This window comes from Podarcis pityusensis (assembly GCF_964106645.2).
Source record: "Podarcis pityusensis genome assembly, chromosome: 15".
NCBI classification, from domain to species: Eukaryota; Metazoa; Chordata; class Lepidosauria; order Squamata; family Lacertidae; genus Podarcis; species Podarcis pityusensis.
In genome coordinates this window covers 14,481,039-14,502,331 of record NC_138040.1, presented here as the reverse complement: position 1 = coordinate 14,502,331, position 21,293 = coordinate 14,481,039, and positions in this window count along the sequence as shown.

The window sequence follows — 21,293 nt, the reverse complement described above, 5'->3', positions numbered from 1 at the left end:
AAGGCCCTTGGCGCTGGACCTCAGTGTCCGGGCTGAACGATGGGGGTGGAGATGCTCCTTCAGGTATACTGGGCCGAGGCCATTTAGGGCTTTAAAGGTCAGCACCAACACTTTGAATTGTGCTCGGAAACTGGAAGCCAATGTAGGTCTTTCCGGACTGGTGTTATATGGTCTTGGTGGCCACTCCCAGTCACCAGTCTAACTGCCACATTCTGGATTAGTTGTAGTTTCCGAGTCAGCTTCAAAAGTAGCCCCAAGTAGAGCACACTGCAGTAGTCCAAGCGGGAGATAACTAGCACATGCACCACTCTGGCAAGACAGTCTGTGGGCCGGTAGGATCTCAGCCTGCATACCAGATGGAGCTGGTAGACAGCCGCCCTGGACACAGAATTGACCTGCGCCTCCATGACTGCTTGGACTCACACCTTCTAGGCATGGGACAAGAGAAGTGGGGACAGACCCTTCTTTGCCTTTTCTCTAAACTAAAAAGACCCAAATGCTGCAACATTTCCTCATAGGGGCACTGCTTGACCATTGCAGTTGCCCTTTTTTGAACCTTTTCCAACTGTACTATATTCTTTTTGAGGTGGGGCCACCAGAACTGTATGCAGTATTCCAAGTGCGGTTGCACCATGGATTTTTATTATATTGGCAGTTTTAATTTCAATTCCTTTCCTAATGACCCCTAGCATGGAATTTACCTTTTCCCCAGCTTCTGCAGCCAGGGGTAACAACTTTGTTGAGCTATCCACCATGACCCCAAGGTCTCATTGCTGGTCCATCACTGCCAGTTCAGACCTGATGAGCGTCTAGGTGATGGCAGTTGTGGTCCATCTGCGTGACCCCAGGAGTCCTCCATCACTGATCCAACCATAAGCCCAAAGACCTCCCAACTCTCAAGGCCAGCTACCCACAAGCTACTGCTCATTCAACCTGGTCAAAATACCATGACCTTAGATTCCTTTCATCAGCACATGGCTCTTTTCTCACCTACATACTTATTTTTGAAATATGTGTGGGCAGTTTTGGCTGCGAAATGCATTAGAGGAACAGCTCCTTGGCCTCTTATCTCACATGTGGTAATGAGCAGAAGTTAGGCCGCCGAATGCTAATTGGATTTCTTTTTGCAGAGCAATAATAGTTCTGGTTTCATGAAGATCCTGAATCTGGAAACAGAAGTGCCCCCGCCACCCACCCCCATGGTTATCAACTTATGACAGAAAGCCCATTATTTGCTCGATGGTTGTCCAAAACGCCTGATAACTGGGCCGTCTGGATCCATGGCTATTAGGGATTTGCGCTAGGCTGGAGGCTCTGATCTAGCAGACAATTCGTCAGATTGTTCCATAAGCAACCTCTTTTGTTACACAAGCTGAAATGTTCAAGTAGGCAGCAAACACATTAGATAACAAAACCCAGCCTCTGAATGTGGTGGGAGAGGTGGTAAGGATTCAGAAAGTTGAATATCACAAAAAGGGGCTGCTGAACTGATTCAGATGCACAAAAGAGAGATACAGGTATGACATGAGATGCTTTAAAAAGTCTAGGTTCAAGTATATTTGTTTCAGCCCTAGTAATGTTGCATAATGCGCTGGAGGAGTCATGGGCAGAAAGCAAGAAGATCCTGCTGGATTAGGCCAATGGCCCATCTAGTGCAGTACCTTCTTCTCACTGCAGCCAACCAGATGCCTGTGGTAAACCAGCAAGCAGGACCTGAGCCCAAGAGCCCTCTCTCCTCCTGCAGTTTCCAGAAACTGATATTCAGAAGCATTGCTGCAGAATGTAACCGTCATGGCCAATGAGTGGCCTTTGATAGTCCTTTCCTCCATGAATTTGTCCAATCCTCTTTTAAAGCCATCTCGGTTGGTGGCCCTCCTTGCCAAGTCTCGCAGGAGTGAGTTGGGTTGTATCCCATGCCAGCCCTGCTCAGAAAAGACCCATTGAAATGAATGAACATGACTGTCAGAGTTGCTTCCAGATCCTAGCTCACAGAGGATCACGCTAGCCAGCGATCATTAAATAAAAGTCTTTATTGAGTTACAGTTTCCATTCTCAAGCTGCTGCGTGCAACCCTACGTCTAATGGTTAGATCGGCGAAGCTCCATCTGAGTCTCCGCCCCTTGTACACCAACTTAATATCCTAGCCTTGCTCCACCTTTTCCGCCTGACTGTTCTTCTCTGGGTCCCTCTGCCCCCCGGGGTCTCTTCCTTCCGGGATTCCTCTGACGCTGACGCTGACCCCCCTGACTCTTCTCCCTCCTTTCGGCGGGCTTTAGGACCTGGCTCCCTTTCCGGGCTGCCTACTGCGCCACCTTCCTGTGCATTTAAACTTGGCGCGCGCGCCCAACCTTCCACCTTCCGTCTGACCGTTTCTTCGCTCCCCGATGGAGGTGTGGCCACTCCTGACTCGTGCCCTCCCCCCTGTTGTGAGCTGCCAGCGCTTGATCCCTGGCACCCTTCCTCTTCCCTGCTCTCTGGCGGTGACGCTGGTCCCGATTTCCAACTGCTCCCCTCTGAGTCCCCTCTGGCTCTATCTTCCTGGGGTGTCCCCCTAGGCTCCCCCCTTGCCCTGGCCACTGGTGCTCCTTTCTGTGAATCTTCTGATTCACTGGAAAGACTCGGAGATCTCGGGTCGTCGTCATCACTCATCTTTTCTTCTGCCTCCTCCCCCTCGCTCTCTGTTTCCTCCCTTGCCCTTGCCTCTGCTCCTGAACCCCTGACATCCATCCCCCCCTCGAAGCCCCCTCTTCCCCCCTCCCCTCCTTCCGGTGCGGGATCTGGGTGCTGCCGTGTCAGGGGGACGAATGTCGGATACAGTTCGCTTCCCGTGGCGGGCCGCCATCCGAAGTCTTCCGGTTCTTCCTCCCTGCTCTCGTTGACGATGGTCACCTCCGCTTCCATCTCTGTGCCGCCGTGCTCGAAACCCGGGTCGTCCCCGAAAACGTCCATGTCCGTCTCTCCCTCGTTGCCTTCTGGAGACGTTGCTCGTCCTGGACCCTCCAGCCACCTTCTGCTGAACTGCTCCTCTGGTCGATCATCCCACCAATACGAGGGTTCTGAAGCAGATCCCGAGGGTGACCCCTCCGGGGAACGGGCGTCTCGTGTCGGTTCCTCGTCCGAGTCGAACCCCCGGAACGTGCTGGCTGAAAGCGTGGGCGTGAAAAGCCAGTCGTCGAAAAAGTCTGCTGGCATTGGCCTATGTGGGAAGAGGGCATGAAACTCTTCTTTGAGCAGAGGTTCGTCTAAAGCGTAGCCCGGCACCCAGCTGTTGGCACTGGCCGGGGTGCCCTCCTTGGCGAGAAGGTATTCTACCCCCTCTTCCCCCCATCTGGAGTCCAAAATCTCTGTGACTTCGTTGATGCGCTCCTCCTGTGCCACTCCCCCTTGCCCGGTTCTCTCTCGGAGCGGACCCGGTGCCGTTCCTGGTTCCTGAAACCTGTGAGGTGCCTTGTAGGGAGTGAGCACCGATCTGTGGAACACCGGGTGCATTCTGGAACCCTCCGGAAGAGCCAGCCTGAAAGCCACCGGGTTGACCTGTTCTTCGACTTGGTAGGGCCCCAGTTGTTTATGCCCTAGTTTCTTCTTCGCCAACGACCTGGCCGGCACTGCGTGGGCTGCTAACCAGACCCAGTCTCCCACATGGATCTCTTCGCCAACCCTTCTGTGTTTGTCCGCTTGTACCTTGTATGCGTGTTTAGCCAGCTCCAGGTGCCGCCGCAGCTGATCGTGGACCTCCTGCAACTCCGACGCGAACGCATCTGCTGTCTGCGGCTCCCCCTCCCCCATTCTTTCCAGTCCCGGGAAGGTTCTGGGGTGCCTCCCGTTGTTGGCGAAGAACGGCGTGACCCCCGTGGACACGTGCTTCGTGTTGTTGTAGGCGAACTCGGCGAGAGGCAGGTAAGCCACCCACGTCGCAGGCTGTTGATTCGCATAACATCTCAGGTACTGCTGCATGATGGCATTGACCCGCTCCGCTTGCCCGTTGGTCTGCGGGTGTCTAGCCGACGCCAGGTTGATCTTGACGTTCAGGAAGCCCATCAGCCTCTGCCAGAAGTTCGAGATGAACTGTCGCCCTCGGTCGGACAGAATAGACCGCGGCAGACCGTGAACCTTGAACACGTGGTCTATGAACAGTTTGGCGGTTTGTTCCGCCGTGGCCACCTTCGCACACGGAATGAAATGTGCCATCTTGGAGAACAAGTCCACCACCACCAGCACAGCCGTCTTGCCCCTCGAGCTGGGCAGATCCGTGACAAAGTCCAGGGCCACTCTCTCCCATGGTTCGAACGGAGTTTGCAGCGGTTCCAGCAGTCCGGCCGGCGGTCTGTGCACTGGTTTGGCCCTCTGGCAGGTGTCACACCTTGCCACGTAGTCCGCGACTTCCCCTCTCATTCCGGGCCACCAGAAGTCTCTGGCTACTAATTCCACCGTCTTCTCCTTGCCAAAGTGCCCGGCAGTGGGCGCGTCGTGCAGCTGCTGCAGTACCTTGGCGCGAAGTTCGTCTCCCGGCACGTAGATGGCCCCTTTACGGATGAGCAAACCATCTCGCAGCTGGAACTCGTCGGTCGCTGCCGTGCCCCTGTGCACCTCTGCCATCTTTGCTTGCGCGAAGGAGTCATCCTGCAACGCTCGTCGCACCGCATCCAGGTCAACTGTTGCCGCCGCGCACGCCCACACTGTCGGTGCGAAGATGTGCATGGCGGCCGCTGGCGTTGCCTCCTCCAGATACTGTGGCTTACGGGAGAGAGCATCCGCCATGATGTTGGTGTCCCCCGGGACATACTCTATTCGGAAGTCGAAATTCGCAAAGAACTCAGCCCAACGTATCTGCCTCTGGTTCAGGAACTGTGCCGTGCGCCAGTGCTCCAGATTCTTGTGGTCCGTGCAGACCTGCACCGTGTGCTTGGCACCGATCAGGAAGTGCCTCCACGCTTTGAACGCTGCATGAATGGCCAGCAACTCCCTGTCCCAGATGGTGTAGTTCTGTTCGGACTTGCTGAGCTTCCTTGAGTAAAACGCTCCCGGCCTCCAAACCCCCTGCGGGTCTTTCTGCAGCAGGACTGCTCCCACGGCTCTGTCCGAAGCGTCTGTCTCCACCCTCATCGGCCTGCTGGGGTTGACATGAAGCAGCTGCTCTTCCGACGCGAAGAGACGCTTGAGTGCCTGAAAGGACTGCTCCGCCTGCTCTGTCCAGATGAACTTCTTTTTCTTGGAGCTGAGCGTGTCCGTGATGGCCGCTGTCTGCATCGCAAAGCCTTTGATAAACTTGCGATAGAAGTTCGCGAAGCCGACAAACCGTTGGACCTCCTTCCGGTTGCGTGGGCTTTTCCAATCCAACACTGCTCGGACCTTGGCGCTGTCCATGGCGAGCCCTTTATCAGACAACTTGTAGCCCAGGAAATCCACCTCCGTCACGTCGAATTGGCACTTCTCCAGCTTGGCGTAAAGCCTATGTTGCTGTAGCCTGCTCAGCACTTCCTTGACGTGTCTGTCATGCTCCTGCTGCGATTCCGAAAAGATCAGGATGTCATCCAAGAAACAGACGCACGTCTTGTAGAGGAGCCCCGCCAACACGTGATGCATGAAAGCTTGAAAAACGTGGGAGCCATTTTGCAATCCAAAAGGCATAACTCTATATTCGTAGGTGCCCAGGGGCGTGAACATGGCTGTCTTCCACTCATCTCCTTCCCGCATGCGAATGAGGTTGTATGCCCCTCGCAGGTCCAACTTGGTGAACACTCTGCCCTTCCGTACCTTTGCGAGGAGGTCGTCGATTCGGGGCATGGGGAAGTCCGATGGCTTGGTCACACTGTTCAAGATGCGATAGTCCACTACAAGTCTTTTTTGGGGCGTGTCCCGCTTCTTAACAAAGAATACCGGACTGCCCCCCGCTGCCTTGGACTCTCGGATGAAACCGCGCTCCAAATTATGATCTATGAACTCTTTGAGTTCCTGCAGTTCGTCCTCAGACATGGAATACAGCTTCCCTTTGGGCAGCGCCGCCCCCGGCAGCAGGTCAATTTTGCAGTCATATGGTCTGTGGGGGGGTAGCCTGTCTGCCTCCTTCTCGCAGAAAACCTCCAAAAATTCTGCGTACTTGTGGGGAACCGCTTGCAGCGTGCCTAGCTGCCGCTGTGACTCCTCTTCCTCTCCTTCCTGCCTGGGCACGATGCAGTGTTCAGCGCAAAAGGAAGAGCCGAAGGTCAGCTGCCTCTGGTACCAAGCCAGCGTCGGGCTGTGCTTGTCCAGCCAACTCATGCCCAATACAATGGGCGTGTCCGATAGTTGAGTGACATTGAAGCTGATGATTTCCCTGTGATTCCCAAGTCGCATCACCATTGGTGGCGTCTGCTTCACCACTTGCCCCCCTAGCAGCTCCCTGCCATCCACCGTGACAACCTGCAGGGGCAGCGTGGCAGGCAGCAACTGTATAGCGTGCCGGTCGACAAAGTCCTGCCCTATAAAGTCCGCATTGCTTCCGGAGTCAATGGTGATTGGCACGTCCATGGTGATTCCATTGGGCAGCTGGAGCGACGCGGTGAGCCTCACTACTGGTTTGGGCGGGAGGGGGTCCATGGGCTGTAAAATCTCTGGGGACTGCTTCACTGACACGTCTGGCTGGGCCCCAGTGCCTCTTCCTCCAACCAGACTCCGTCGTTTCCCTGCTGTGGTTGTCCTTGCTGCGTTGCTGCAGTTACCATTGCTGAGGCTGCAGTGTGCTTGTGGAGCCTCTGGGGACACTCTTTCGCCATATGCTGTGGATCATCGCAGATGTAACACTTCCTGTTCCCTCTAGGAGGCTTCGCTTTCACTGCTGCCGGTGCTAGGGCTCTGGCTGCTGACTGAGCCCTTGCACCTCCAACCTCCATAGGTTCCGCTCCTCCTCCTGGCGGAGGCGTGGATTGCGCACGCGCTGCTTCTCTGGGAAGGAAGGAGGAGCCCCTGGCTGGTTCGCGCCCTCCACGCCCTTCGCCACTGCTCCACGGACGTTCTTCCAGCCGCACCCCCACCGCCAGCGCCCTCTGAACGATCTCCTGCGTGGTCCGGGGGTCTCTCCCCCCTCGCAATTTCATCTTTAACCGAGCCGTGCAATCCCTCCCAAAACAGGTCTCTTACAGGAGCCGAATCTCTGTCCCATTCCAGAGCACTGACCAAAGCGAAAAAGCGGGCATGGTACTGCCTTACGCTGGCCCTCCCTTGCTTCAGTCCATGTATCTGCTGCCGAGCAAGATCCACGTCAATGCTTGATAAAAAGCACCCATCCATCGCTTTAATAAAGGCATCCGCATTTTGGAGCGCCGGATCCTTATCTCTCCACAAATTGCGCAGCCATGCTTTAGCATCTCCATGCAAATGGGACATGATGAATCCCACCTTCTCTTGCTCATCTCTAAAGTCTTTGTTCAGCAGTTGCAGTGCACACATTACATCTGCTCTAAAGTTGGGGTACTGTTGCAAATTCCCATCGAAGTGAGAGACCAGACCGCCTGTTCGTCTCCCCAACCCAATCCCCTCTGGTTTGGGTGTCAGTTGCCCTTGCTTCGTAAGCACTTCCAACCTGACCTGGAGATCCCTGTAGGCGGCAGCTGCGTCCTCCTCTCTCTTCCTGGATGCAAGAGCCTCGGCATTCAGGCGCGACACTGCTTCTCTGAGTTCCGCTATCTGCTGTTCGGCCGTCATGTTGTCTGCCGTTCGTGAGCTCGCTAGTAGGCACCCGCTTTCTCTCCTCTCCGCGAGGCTGTAGATGCCCACAATTTAAGGGATGGAGCTTACTGTCAGAGTTGCTTCCAGATCCTAGCTCACAGAGGATCACGCTAGCCAGCGATCATTAAATAAAAGTCTTTATTGAGTTACAGTTTCCATTCTCAAGCTGCTGCGTGCAACCCTACGTCTAATGGTTAGATCGGCGAAGCTCCATCTGAGTCTCCGCCCCTTGTACACCAACTTAATATCCTAGCCTTGCTCCACCTTTTCCGCCTGACTGTTCTTCTCTGGGTCCCTCTGCCCCCCGGGGTCTCTTCCTTCCGGGATTCCTCTGACGCTGACCCCCCTGACTCTTCTCCCTCCTTTCGGCGGGCTTTAGGACCTGGCTCCCTTTCCGGGCTGCCTACTGCGCCACCTTCCTGTGCATTTGAACTTGGCGCGCGCGCCCAACCTTCCACCTTCCGTCTGACCGTTTCTTCGCTCCCCGATGGAGGTGTGGCCACTCCTGACTCGTGCCCTCCCCCCTGTTGTGAGCTGCCAGCGCTTGATCCCTGGCGCCCTTCCTCTTCCCTGCTCTCTGGCGGTGACGCTGGTCCCGATTTCCAACTGCTCCCCTCTGAGTCCCCTCTGGCTCTATCTTCCTGGGGTGTCCCCCTAGGCTCCCCCCTTGCCCTGGCCACTGGTGCTCCTTTCTGTGAATCTTCTGATTCACTGGAAAGACTCGGAGATCTCGGGTCGTCGTCATCACTCATCTTTTCTTCTGCCTCCTCCCCCTCGCTCTCTGTTTCCTCCCTTGCCCTTGCCTCTGCTCCTGAACCCCTGACAATGACTAAAGTCCGTGCCTTCATTTCAAGGTGTCTAAGCCACCTGCCCCTAAAATGGTGGCAAATATTCTAGGCTACATGAACAGAATAACAGTGTCCAGATGAAAGGAATTAATGGTACCACTCTGTTTTGCCTTGGACAGACCATACCTGGAATATGGTTCTGGGCACCACAGATTAAGAAGGATATTGACAGCTGGAACATGGACAGTGGAGGGTGACCAAGGTGATCAAGGCTCTGGAAACCATGCCTTAGGAGGAAAGGTTGAGGGAGCTGGGTATGTTTAGCCTGGAAAAGAGGAGACTGAGAGGAGATATGATTGCCATCTTCAAATATCTGGATGGCTGTCATGTGGAAGATGAGCAAGCTTGCTTTCTGCAGCTCCAAAGGATAGGACTTGAACCAATGGATTGAAATGACAGGATTGAGATTCCGATAAACTTTAGGAAGAACTTTATAATGTCTCTTTAAGAAGTCCCATGTTTTCTGGGGGATGGCAATCACCCACTGCATCTAAAAATTATTGATGGAAAAAACAGAAGAAATCCATTTCCCACTAGGAGAAATCTGATTTTTTTTGTTTTGTTAAAAAACTGTTATTCTTTCTTCTTCTAAGTCTCAACCATTCCACCCCCCATTCTTAATCCATCCATCTCTTTCACATTATTAAATCCTATTGACTCTCACTACTCCCTTTCCAAGTTCACATATAAGACAAAATAAGACTCAATGGACTTCCAGAGAAAAAAGTTTATTGCAGGAGTGGGCCAGTTCATTTTTCATCATGGTTTTTGCACGATCAAAAACTCAATCAATTAAAATGCACATTTTTTTTTTTGTTGAATATAAACCAGGTCAGGGAGAGATAATGAGGCATCATTTTCTTTTAATGCCAGATATTTCAACTCCATTCTGAAAGGTGAGTAAAAGACACTCAGTAGGAGGGGGAAGGCACAAGCCTATCTTGAATTGTGGATATGTGGAAAAGGGAATGATGCTTCCATTTTCTTCCCTCCAAAATATACTTGGCATTAGAGAAGGACAAAAAAACAGTAAATTTCAGCTTCTCTCTATTTCTCACCCCCTCCAGTCTCATACCAATCCTTTCCCCCTCTTTTGCTTCCCTTGCGAAAAACAAATTCAGTATGAAAATCCGTACACAATTCTGTGCAGTGAGCTTCTCCTATCTTAGAGGTGCCTTTTAGAAATAGTGGGAATCACTATTAAAGACAGAATTGCCAAGCATTTGGACACTTGAAATGCACTTTTGTACAAGACACAAGGGTCTTTTACTTAGACTCTTTGTTGGACTCTGAATTGTTTTTATGTATGTTTCTTATTGCTAAATGGCTTTGGGATGTTTTATGCGATGCGATTCAGAAATGAAATGAAGAGATGCGGCAGCTCATTGGTTGAACAGATGCCCCCTGGCTGGGTTTGATGCATCAAAAGAAGATCTCCAGCAGCATTAAACCTTGGAGAGCCACTGCCAGCCAGGGCAGACCAGGGCTCGTGGTCACCACTGTGCACCTGCAAAAGATAAATAACCCTTCCAAAAACTGTAATGCGCAGGAGACACTTTGCTCTCAATGGCTACCAGCCACAATCACTATGCTCTGCTTCCACAGTTGGAAGTAGTACTGCTCCTGAATGCTAGTCGCTGGAAGCCACAGGAGGGGAGAGGGCTCTTGCGCTCGGATCCTGCTTACAGGTTTTCTACAGGCATCTGGTTGGCCACTGTGAGAACAGGATGCTGGACTAAATGGGCCATTGGCCTGATCCAGCAGACGCTTCTTATAATCTTAGCTCTCTGGAACTCTGTCCCCCTTAGCTATGTGCTTCTATGGCATCACCCCTCCATTGCCCTTGACCACCTTCTTTCTTTCTATAAGAAGTTCAGCCCTGATCTGGGTTTCTGGGATTCCCACCTCTAGTGTAGTGGTTTAACAGTCAATCCCTCTTCATAGGGAGCTTTGGGAATTGCAGATCTGGGATGGGAACAAGGGTTCTCCTAACAGCTTTCATCATCCTTAATGAACCCCAGAATTCTTTGGGAGAAGCCTTGGCAGTTTAGAGTGGTACCCTTACCCTAGTGCTTGGAGTGTATGATGTGACTGCGGCCTAACTTTTGGGATTGGGGGTGGGGCAATGCAGCCAGGAAGAAAGAGATGGTTGTAGAGATGCTATCTCTGCCAAAGGGATTTGAGGAGAGGCACTTTCACTCCGCCTTATGTGCAAACTTCCCCCCAAGGAGGAACTCTGAAAGACGAGCTCAAGGTGCAAGCAGATGGGTGTGTGGGTTAATGAGCCTTTTTGGGAGCAATTGTTCTGCAAGGATCCTGCACTGCCTTGGAGAGACAGAGGCACTTGAAAAAGCAACTTGAGTCTGGCTTAAGCTGGTTATCTGCCCCGATTTGCATAATGATTATGCAAATGGTACTTTGCATAATGCCACTATGATCTACAGTCACATTAGTTTTTTATTGTGAGGAGAGAGAGAGAGAGAGAGAGAGAGAGAGAGAGAGAGAGAGAGATGGGAGCAGCTGCCCATTCTCTCACTAACAATTTTGCCTCCCTCTCTGTGGCCCAGAGGATGCTGGGAAAATTGCAACCATTTGTCTTTCAGGAGGAGAAACTCCTGGAGATTCCAGGTGGTGAATTGGGGACGGAGGAAAGGGTGCCACGTTTGGGGCTTTTTAGATTAGAGAAAAGGCGAGTTAAGAGGTGACATGATAGAATTTTATAAAATTATGCGTGGCATGGAGAAAGCAGATAGAGACAAGTTTTTCCTCTCTCATGAGACTAGAATTCATGAGCATTCAATGAAGCTGGATGTTGGAAAATTAGGGACAGGCGGAAGAAAGTGAGCCATTATGCAGTGATAGTTAAAATTATGGAACTCGCATCCTCAGGAGGCAGTGATGGCAACGAACATGGATGGCCTGGCCTCCCCCCCCCCCAGCCCCAACTCTGGATAAATTCATGGAGGATAAGGCTCTTAATGGCTGTTAGTCTTCACTGCCCTGCTTTGTTTCCTTGGCCAGAGTTATTAATGCTTCTGAATGCCAGTTGCTGGAAACCACAAGAGGGGAGAATGCTCTTGGGCTTGGGGGTTTCACTTTGGTGCATCTGGTTGGCACCTGTGAGAACAGGATGCTGGCCTGATCCATTGGCCTGATCCCACAGGTCTCTCTTCTATCTGTATTTGAGAAGTCCAATTCTCAGGCAGGGATATATGGGATATAAGGGACAAAACAACCCTACAGGTAAGCCGTTCCCAAGGCACCAAGGTTTCTAAGAGGGAAAATCTCAGCTGAAGTGACTCCCTTTTTGCTTCTGTCCCTGCCCACCCTCTGTGTGACTGCTGAGCAGGATCTTCTCAGCGGCTGCAAAGGAAATGTTTGCCATTGAGAGAGAGAGAGAGAACCTTTGGGAGTCTTCATGCACTGCATCAAAGCTATGTAGGGGGTGATTTATGGAACCGCTTAATTTATGTTAGAATTTGCAGCACAGCCCTTTCCAGATTAGTTAGGCAGCATATTAAATGCCTGTTATGGATGTATAATTGCAATAGCCAATGGGTAATAAATAAAAGGAAAAAACAGGGGGAGAAGGAACAAATGTCCTAGTACTAATAGCTTCTTTGCATCAAGAATGTGACCAGGGGGGCAGGGTGGTGTGTAACCCGTGTGTATGAGCAGAGAGGCTCTGGGTGGCTTCCTGTTCCTTCTTTCACACACAGCGTAGACCTAGGCTCATAGAATCCTAGAAGTGTAAAGTCAGAAGGGACCCCAAGGGTGACCTAGTCCAACTCACTGCAATGCAGGAAGCATGGATGAGGAATCCAATACAGATGGCCATCTAACCTCTGTTGGAAAACCTCCAATGAAGGAGAGTCCACCACATTCTGAGGTAGGCAGTTCCACTGTCAAACAGCTCTTAAATTTCAGAAAGTTCTTCCTATGCTTTAGCCATAATCTTCTTTCTTGCCATTGGAATCCTCTGGTTTGGATCATTCCTTCCGGAGGAGGAGAAAATAAGCTTGCTGGACCCCAGCCTACATGTCAAATGTGTGGGATGTGAAACACATAGCAGTCAAGTACAGCATTCCTAGAGTGGACATGAGGAGAGATGTTTGGTCCAGCCAGTAGAAAACTTCCTGTTTCCTCCTGGGCTGGGACAAACTTCCTCTACATGTGACCAGAGATGGGCGTGACCTTACCTGTTCAGGTGACAAAAGGACCAGGAACAAAGCCCCCCCCCCTCTGACTCCATTCCTTGAAGAAGCAACAGGTCTTCAGCTAGAAGTGCCCTGTTGGCTATCAGCCAAAAAGGGTCAAAGGAACTATCTATCTCCTTATGGGATAGATTCCACGTGTATATACTTTTGTAACCTAAGTCTGCCTTCAGGGATCCATCTGTGAAGTGAATGAATGTGAGTAAACTACTTCTATACTTTTTACGCAAGATTGTGTCTTGTCTATTCTTTTAATAAGGGGGAGAAAAGGGAATTGCCAGAAATATCTTATTGAGAAGCTCAAATAAGCTTACAACAAACTAACCACTGTGCATTTAAAAGGGGAATGTTAAAACTCTGCTAAGTTGCAGAACTTGCTAGTGCAAGTTAGGAAGGATATTATTAAACAATAAATCCTCTCTTGCCTCCCTGAACATTCACACAAAACGGGCCTTGCGAGGTGGAGAGCTTAAAGCCACTTTTCACACTAGGTAACCCAAGTGGACCTGGTGCAAAAAGAGACTGTAAGCTCTCCACCTTGTTTGGATTTAACACACAATTTCAAGTAGCCTGCCTTCAACCATGTACGGTTGAAATCATGAACATTAGATGCACATAAGATGTTTTGGGAATTATAGGGAAAGAACTACCTAAATTGTATAGAAATTTATTCTTGTATGTGACTACAGCGGCAAGAATGTTACTTGCCCCCAAATGGAAAGAAACAGAAGTCCCAGCAAAGGAAGAACAGATACAAAAACTTATGGAATATGCAGAAATGGTGAAACTTACCGGAAGAATAAGAAATCAAGATAACAAACTTTTTATAAAAGAATGGAAATGGTTTATTGACTATTTACATATAAATTGTAAACAGATAAGAACACCGGCAGGATTATTGTAACAACCTGCAGTTTCATAAGAGTACATATTTAAAGAAGATGAATAAATGGGCAAATTAGGTTGATTTGGATCTGCAGAAGATATTAAAAATAAATTTAAGGGACAGCAGAAGGAGGGGGAAAGGAAGTCAAGTTTTGAAATGTCAAAATAATTGTAAAAGTAATGAAATGTATAAAATTAGTGAAATGTATAAACTTGAAAAGTATAATTATTATTTTTTAAATGCACATAAGATGTGATTGTGCTGTATGTGCAAATGAAACCTTTTATTCTAAAGACACCACTGTCTCTGTTGACATTCATTCCAAAGGAACCAAACACTGGATAAGAGCAGGAACTCCTGGAGTCTCTTGCTGCTTAGAGACTGGGGTGGCAGTAACAATGTGTGTGTGTGTGTAGAGAGAGAGAGCCCCATCAGAACAAGATGGCATTGACTTTAGCAGATTAAGCATTACATTAAACCCATTAAAATTTGCAGCCTTTGTTATATCGAGAAGGACATACACACGGGCTGAGTGGACAGAGAGGAAAGCGAAGCGAAGCCAAGCTCCTCCTGTGTCAGAAGCTTCTGATTGGAAAATGTGAGCCGGTTTCTCCTCAATCACTCTGCAAATTGATGCTGTTAAATTGGCGTAACCCCTGTGTGTAGAAAACTCCTCCATTAGCTCCTACTTGTCAGAAATCTGCCTGGAAGGGGGAGATATATTCTCTCCTCCCCAAAGCTGACTGACAATAGGCAACAGGCTAACGTGATAACCGTGATAACCGGAGCTTGACATTCTCTCCCTGACAGAAGGCGGCCAAGCTGAGGATGCCGTCATCCACGGACGCCTGGGCACGGCTTCCTCCCTCCATCATTGTCGATTACCTCGGAACTTATCGAGAAAGAAAAGTTTTGATCCCGTAATAATTGTGCTCCAACCCACCCACCCAGGGCTCTCCAAGATGCGCAGGCAGCAAAGACTGCATTGCAAGGCATCCACCGATTTCCAAAAGCTTGCACCTTCACCCATTGCAACATTCCCATGTTTAGGGAAGCTTTTAATGTTTGATGCATTACTTTATTTTAATATTTTGTTGAAAGCCACCCAGAGTAGCTGGGGAGGCTCAGCCAGATGGGCGGGGTATAAATAAATTATTATTATTATTATTATTATTATTCCATGAATCTAATGCAGTTCTAACATAAGGACATAAGAAGAGCTTGCTGCATCAGACCAGCGGCCCACTGAGTCCGGCATCCTTTTTCTCACAGCCAGATGCCCCAGTGGGAAACCCACAAGCAGGATCTGAGCCCATGAGCCCTCTCCCCTCTTGCGGTTTCCTGCAACTGGTATTCAGAAGCATTGCTGCCTCTGACTGTGAAGTCAAAGTGCAGCCATTGTGGCTGGTAGACACTGATAGCCAAATACTCCATGGTTTTCTCCAACCCACCTTGAAAGTCATCTAGGTTGGTGGCCCTCACTGCCTCTTGTGGGAGGGAGTTCCGTAGTCTAACTAATATGCATGCATTTCACAGAGGAGAGTTTTCATGGATTTTAATGCATTGATTTGCTTATTCTTACATGCATATCCCACCTTTCTTCTGGGGAGCTCAAGGTGGCCTATGTGGAGCTCACCTCTCTTGTTATTAACATCACAAGGACCTTGTTGGGCAGGGCAGGCAGAGAACTGCCAAGTGGCCTGGAGTTGCCTGGACCCATCCCAGTTCCATCCCACCCTGTTTCCCAGCAGATTTTTAAGGGGAAACCATTAGAAAGGTTCAGAAAAGGGCAACCTGATTCTAGTCTAAATTAATTAATTAATTCTAAATTAATCCTATTCTCATCATAAATGAGTAATACTTTCTCATGCATGCTTTTTATGCTAATAAAAAAAGTATGCCATTTCCCTTTCCAGAAGTGCTTAATTGCTAATTCAATGGACTGAAAATGGATTGTTGTTATTTTTATGTTTAGGGAAGCTTTTAATATTTGATGGACTATTGTATTTTAATATTTTGTTGGAAGCCACCCAGAGTGGCTGGGGAAACCCAGCCAGGTGGGCAAGATATAAATATATTATTATTATTATTATTATTATTATTATTAGTCTCCTAGAGTCCAGCAAACTTAACAATTGCACCACCGCCTGAGTGTAGTTTTAGGGACATTTTATTTTTTTGTATAAAATTTAAATGGGGATTTGGAAGTTCCTGCTCATTGCAAAACATCTGGAGGATTTAGAGGAAAGTGTAAAAGGCAGGCAAGACCACCAGTATTGGCAAACCTTTTTAGTTTTAAGCCTAATTGTGCTGGTCCAGGGACGGGAGGTTACAGTGGGGTGAGGTCCAGGGACTGAGTCGAGAGTCGGACAGTCCTCCATGGGTGAAGCAGGGTCCACAGCGAGGAGCCGGGCAAGGACAGGAACTCTGGGGGAACCGGACTGGGTGCTGGCTGAAACAGCTCTTCAACGACGTTGCTCCCGCAACCTGGGACCGGGCTGACTGGCCTTTATCTTCTCTGAGGCCAGGGGCGGTCCCGGCCCCCAGGAGACCCGCCTCTCCTGGCCTTAAGGCGAGCACTCCTCCTGGGAGAAACCAGTTCCCTCCGCCTCTCTGCCCTGAGCCTCTGCAGTTCAGGAGAGGCTGAAGGGTTACTGGACCCAGGGGGAGACTCACCTGTAGGCACTGAGTCCTCAAACACCTCCGGAGCCAGAGTAGATTCACCTGGTGCCTGCTCCAGCACAGGTGCAGGTGCCTCAGAGTCAAGGCCCTGCCCCAGCTCAGTCAGCCCTAGAGACGGGGACTCCTGTGCAGGTTGGAGTTCCTCCGGTTTGGCCTCTGAATCGGATTCCCAGGCCATCACACTAATAAGCTTTAGTAAGCAACTGAAATAGATCCCGACAGATGGCAGGAGGTAAAATTTTCTTGGACAGGGAATGTGTTGATCATAAAAACAAATGTGCTTCCACAGGTCATTTTTCTATTTCTAACTGTTTCTCCGCAGGTGAACCCTTCAATATTAGCCGAATGACAAAAAATAAAATAAATAAAATCAGCTTTGGACTTTTTAATTGGCTGGTTAAAAAAGGAAGTGTCACAGCCAGGGCATTATATCAGCCAGTGAGATCAGGGGCACAACACTTCCCATGTTTTAAATGACCTGGAAAGGTTCCAGTGCTGACCAACATAACTGCATGTTTCACTGCAGATAAAGGAACTTAGGGTTTATCCAAACTTAGCTTTCCTTTGTGCTTTCCAGGCACCATCCGTGCTTAAAAGCTCTATGTCAGAATGGCTCTTCTCTTTGCCCTGGAGCTTTCCCCGCAAAAAACCTCATTCTTCACCACTGAATCAGAGCAAACAGCAGTCCATGGAAAACCCAAATTGCTGTTTGTTGTGCTTCAGCTTTAAAGAGTGGACTGACTGGGAACAGTTATGGACCACAGGTATGAAATTTACGGCATGTAATGCCTTAAGAGAAAACTTAATGAAAATGATTTATAGGTGGTACATGACACCAGTCAAGCTTGCAAAAATTTATCATATGCCTGACAATAAATGTTGGAAATGTAATGAGACTGAAGGCACATTCTTTCACCTTTGGTGGACATGCCCAAGGATTAAGACATTCTGGGAGATGATTTATAATGAAATGAAAAAGGTATTTAAATATACCTTCCTGAAGAAACCAGAGGCCTTTCTCCTGGGCATGGTCGGCCAAACGGTGCCAAAGAAGGATAGAACCTTTTTTATGTACGCAACAACAGCAGCAAGAATACTCATCGCGAAGTATTGGAAGACACAAGATTTGCCCACCCGGGAAGAATGGCAGATGAAGTTGATGGACTACATGGAACTGGCGGAAATGACTGGCAGAATCCGAGACCAGGGAGAGGAGTTGGTGGAAGAAGACTGGAAAAAGTTTAAAGATTATCTACAGAAATATTGCAAAATTAATGAATGTTAGAAAAATGTTGAAATGAAGTTATATGGCTTTAGTAGAAATATTATAAGGAATTAAGTACAGATAGGTTAATAGAGTATTAAAGGGAAAAAAATAAGGTTAGAATGAGCTAAGATAATTATAGGATTGAAAACAGAGGAGGATGGAAAGGAATTGCTGAAATAATTAACAGAAGTGGAATACAAAAAGGGAGGTGCGAGGAGGTCGTGGAAATAAGTGAATGAAAGATGGGATAATGAAACTGGTTGATTTATTTCATTGTCTTAATCTTGTTTTGTTAATTCGATGTGTTGTATTGTATTGTTTTTCTTTTTCTTTCCCCCCCTTTTCTTCTTCTTTTTTCTTTTAGTGTTTTTGGAAAAATAATAAATATTAATTTTTTTTAAAAAAATAAAGAGTGGGCTTTCGTGGGGAATGATCTGGGGTGGAAAAGAAACAGTGCTCAGACACAGACCCTGTGCCTGGAAAGCATGAGGCAAAAGGTAAGGGGTGGATAAGCCCTAAGCTACTCCACACATTTGAAGCACCATAACAAACTCTACACGTGTCCCTATTTTCCAGAGAGAGTCCCAGATTTACAAAGCCGTCCAAGTTTCTGATTTGATGTCGGAATGTCCTGCTTTTCCTTAGGACGTTCCTATTTTCACCGGAGAAATGTTGGCGGGCGTCCCTATTTTCATTCAATAAGAATAAGAATAAGAATAATTTTATTATTTATACCTCCTTGGCTAAGGGGTCACATAACTCCATACCCTCCAACTTTTCTCCAATGAAAATAAGGACGTCCTAAGGCAGAGGGATGCGGGTGGCGCTGTAGGTTAAACCACAGAGCCTAAGACTTGCCAATCAGAAGGTCGGCGGTTCGAATCCCTGTGACGGGGTGAACTCCCGTTGCTCGGTCCCTGCTCCTGCCAACCTAGCAGTTCGAAAGCATGTCAAAGTGCAAGTAGATAAATAGGTACCACTCCGGCGGGAAGGTAAACGGCGTTTCTGTGCACTGCTCTGGTTCGCCAGAAACGGCTTAGTCATGCTGGCCACATGACCCGGAAGCTGTACGCTGGCTCCCTCGGCCAATAAAGCGAGATGAGCGCCACAACCCTAGAGTCGGCCACGACTGGACCTAATGGTCAGGGGTCCCTTTACCTTTACCTTTAAGGCAGAGTAGGACATTTCAGGATCAAATCAGAAACCGGGACTCTCCCTGGAAAATAGGGACACTTGGAGGGTCTGCATTCCTGGTCAACAGTCTGGCTGCAATTCTTTGAGCCAGTTGGCATTTCTGAACACTTTTCAAAGGCAGCTTCATGTAGAGAGCATTGCAGGAGTAGATGGGCCTTTGGCTTGATCCAGCAAGGCATCTTTAAAAAAACAACCCCTCCTCATGTTAATTAAGCTGTGCTGTTAGGGATGGAATGAATTTCCATCACCCTGTTCCTTTATTTCCCTCTGGGTTTGCTCTGCCCTGAGATCCACTGCTCTTGAATTCACAGTCAACGAGAGAACTCCTAAAACCGATTTTGTAATTAGGGCACGCACTGTTTGCCAGAGCAGGCATCCTGTTCCTTCAGCTCATTTGAGTCTTTGTACAATCTCATGCATATGATTCCCTGCAGATAGCTTTCCTTATCACGCCCTCCCCCTCCACCACTTTTTGCAGGATCTATCAATGTACACAAGCATCTATTGTTAACAGAAAGTAGGGGAGGGGTATAGGAAGGAACTGATAGCTGCGTCAACCTGAGCATATGTTGCTCCACTAGAACATTTGGCGATGGGAAGAAAAGAACAATGGGGAAATCTGAACGCATCAGTAGTCTTCAGAAACGAGAGTGGGTAACTAAGGGCACCAATACCTCTGGAGAAATCTGTGCCACATTTACGCCATACATAGAAAGCATGCCCTCCAATGTTCCTCAGATGAAAATAGGGACATTTCTCTTTTTTATATATATAATTTTTATTAAAGTTTCTGTTTTACATTTTAGAATATTCATTTAAACAACCTTAAAATATCAATGATTTCCCTTCTTTTCTTTCCATGGTTTGTTTTCCATAACATGAATCCCTGCATATTTTATATAAACTAAGCCATTCAGTATTCCATTGCTGCATCCATCAAAACTTATTTACACTGTTGAATTCATCTTAATGCTGCCAGTGTTTTCAAGTACAGTGGTACCTCGGGTTACATACGCTTCAGGTTACAGACTCCGCTAACCCAGAAATAGTACCTCGGGTTAAGAACTTTGCTTCATGATGAGAACAGAAATCGTGCTCCGGCGGTGCGGCGGCAGCAGGAGGCCCCATTAGCTAAAGTGGTGCTTCAGGTTAAGAACAGTTTCAGGTTAAGAACGGACCTCCGGAATGAATTAAGTACTTAATTAAGAGGTACCACTGTATATGTACACAGTCCCCCCCCAATATATTCAATAAACATTCTTCCAATCTTCTTTAAACATATGTTCTTCTTGTTCTCTTATTCTATTTGTTAAGTCCGCAAACTGTGCATATTCCATTAGTTTAAGTTGCCATTCTTCTTTGGTTGGGACCTCGCTTGTTTTCCCTTTTTGAGCTAACAAAACATGGGCCACAGTGGTGGCATACATAAACAACCTTTTTTGACACCTGGGAATTTCCTTCTGAATTATCCCCAACAAAAAGGACTCTGGTTTTTTTGTTTTTTTGTTTGTTTTTGGAAAAGTACTTTTAAACATTTCCCCCCCAATTCATTATAAATTATTTCCCAATACTCTTTTACCCTTTTACAAGTACGCTCAGTCTCACTGCATCTCCAAAACAGGGACATTTCTCACTCCTCCCCCAAACTGACCCTCTTCGCTCCCAGGGTTGATGTGAGGATTGAATGAAGAGAGGGAGAACCCTGTAAGTCGCCTTGATCTCCTGGGAGGAAAGGGGGGGATAGAAATAAAATTAATAATAAAACATAAGAACAATAATGCAGGGCAACCAAAGCAGTTTCTGCCTCCAACGCAGGCGTAAAGCCCAGTTTACAATCCACGCTGAAAAATAATTTTGGTGGGGGAAATGAGACGTTTTTGTAACTCAGCCAAGCATAGCCTACCTACAAACTTTGGCAAAAGCACTAGCAACAATCAGATCATCTCCGGGCTGCATCTTCCAGAATTCTCCATCTCACATTTGATCGCAGACCTCCATCTCCAGGTCCCTTTCTCCTGGCTCCATCACTTCCTCTGTCACTAAAAATACCGCTCACTTCAAAAGCTTTGCAAACAGACCCACAAAGAGCTCCCCGGACTTCAAAAGCAATTTCTCTCCCTTTGTGCTCTGCATTGCTAAGCCGCTGGGACAGCTTCTGAGAAAAGGACTTTGAAGGCTAGTTCCACCATTGGGAGAAAGATAAATGCACAGGAGAAAGTTCATACTTGCTTGGAGGTTTGTGGGGATGTCTTTTAGGAGGGCCTGTTTTCCTTCATTCCTCCCCACTACCTCATCCCTCCCCAGCATTTTTGAGTGGCTTAGTGTCTCCATTCTGGGGGAGTTAGCTGAAGCCACCAGAGAGGAATGGCAGATGGCTATCGAGGGCTTGGGCTCAGTCACTGGAAAATTGAGGTTCTCAGGAACATGTTTTATTCATTGGGTCATCATCCCTATAGCTCAGCTTGAAACACCAGGAGCGTCTCAGGGCTGGGTGGCCC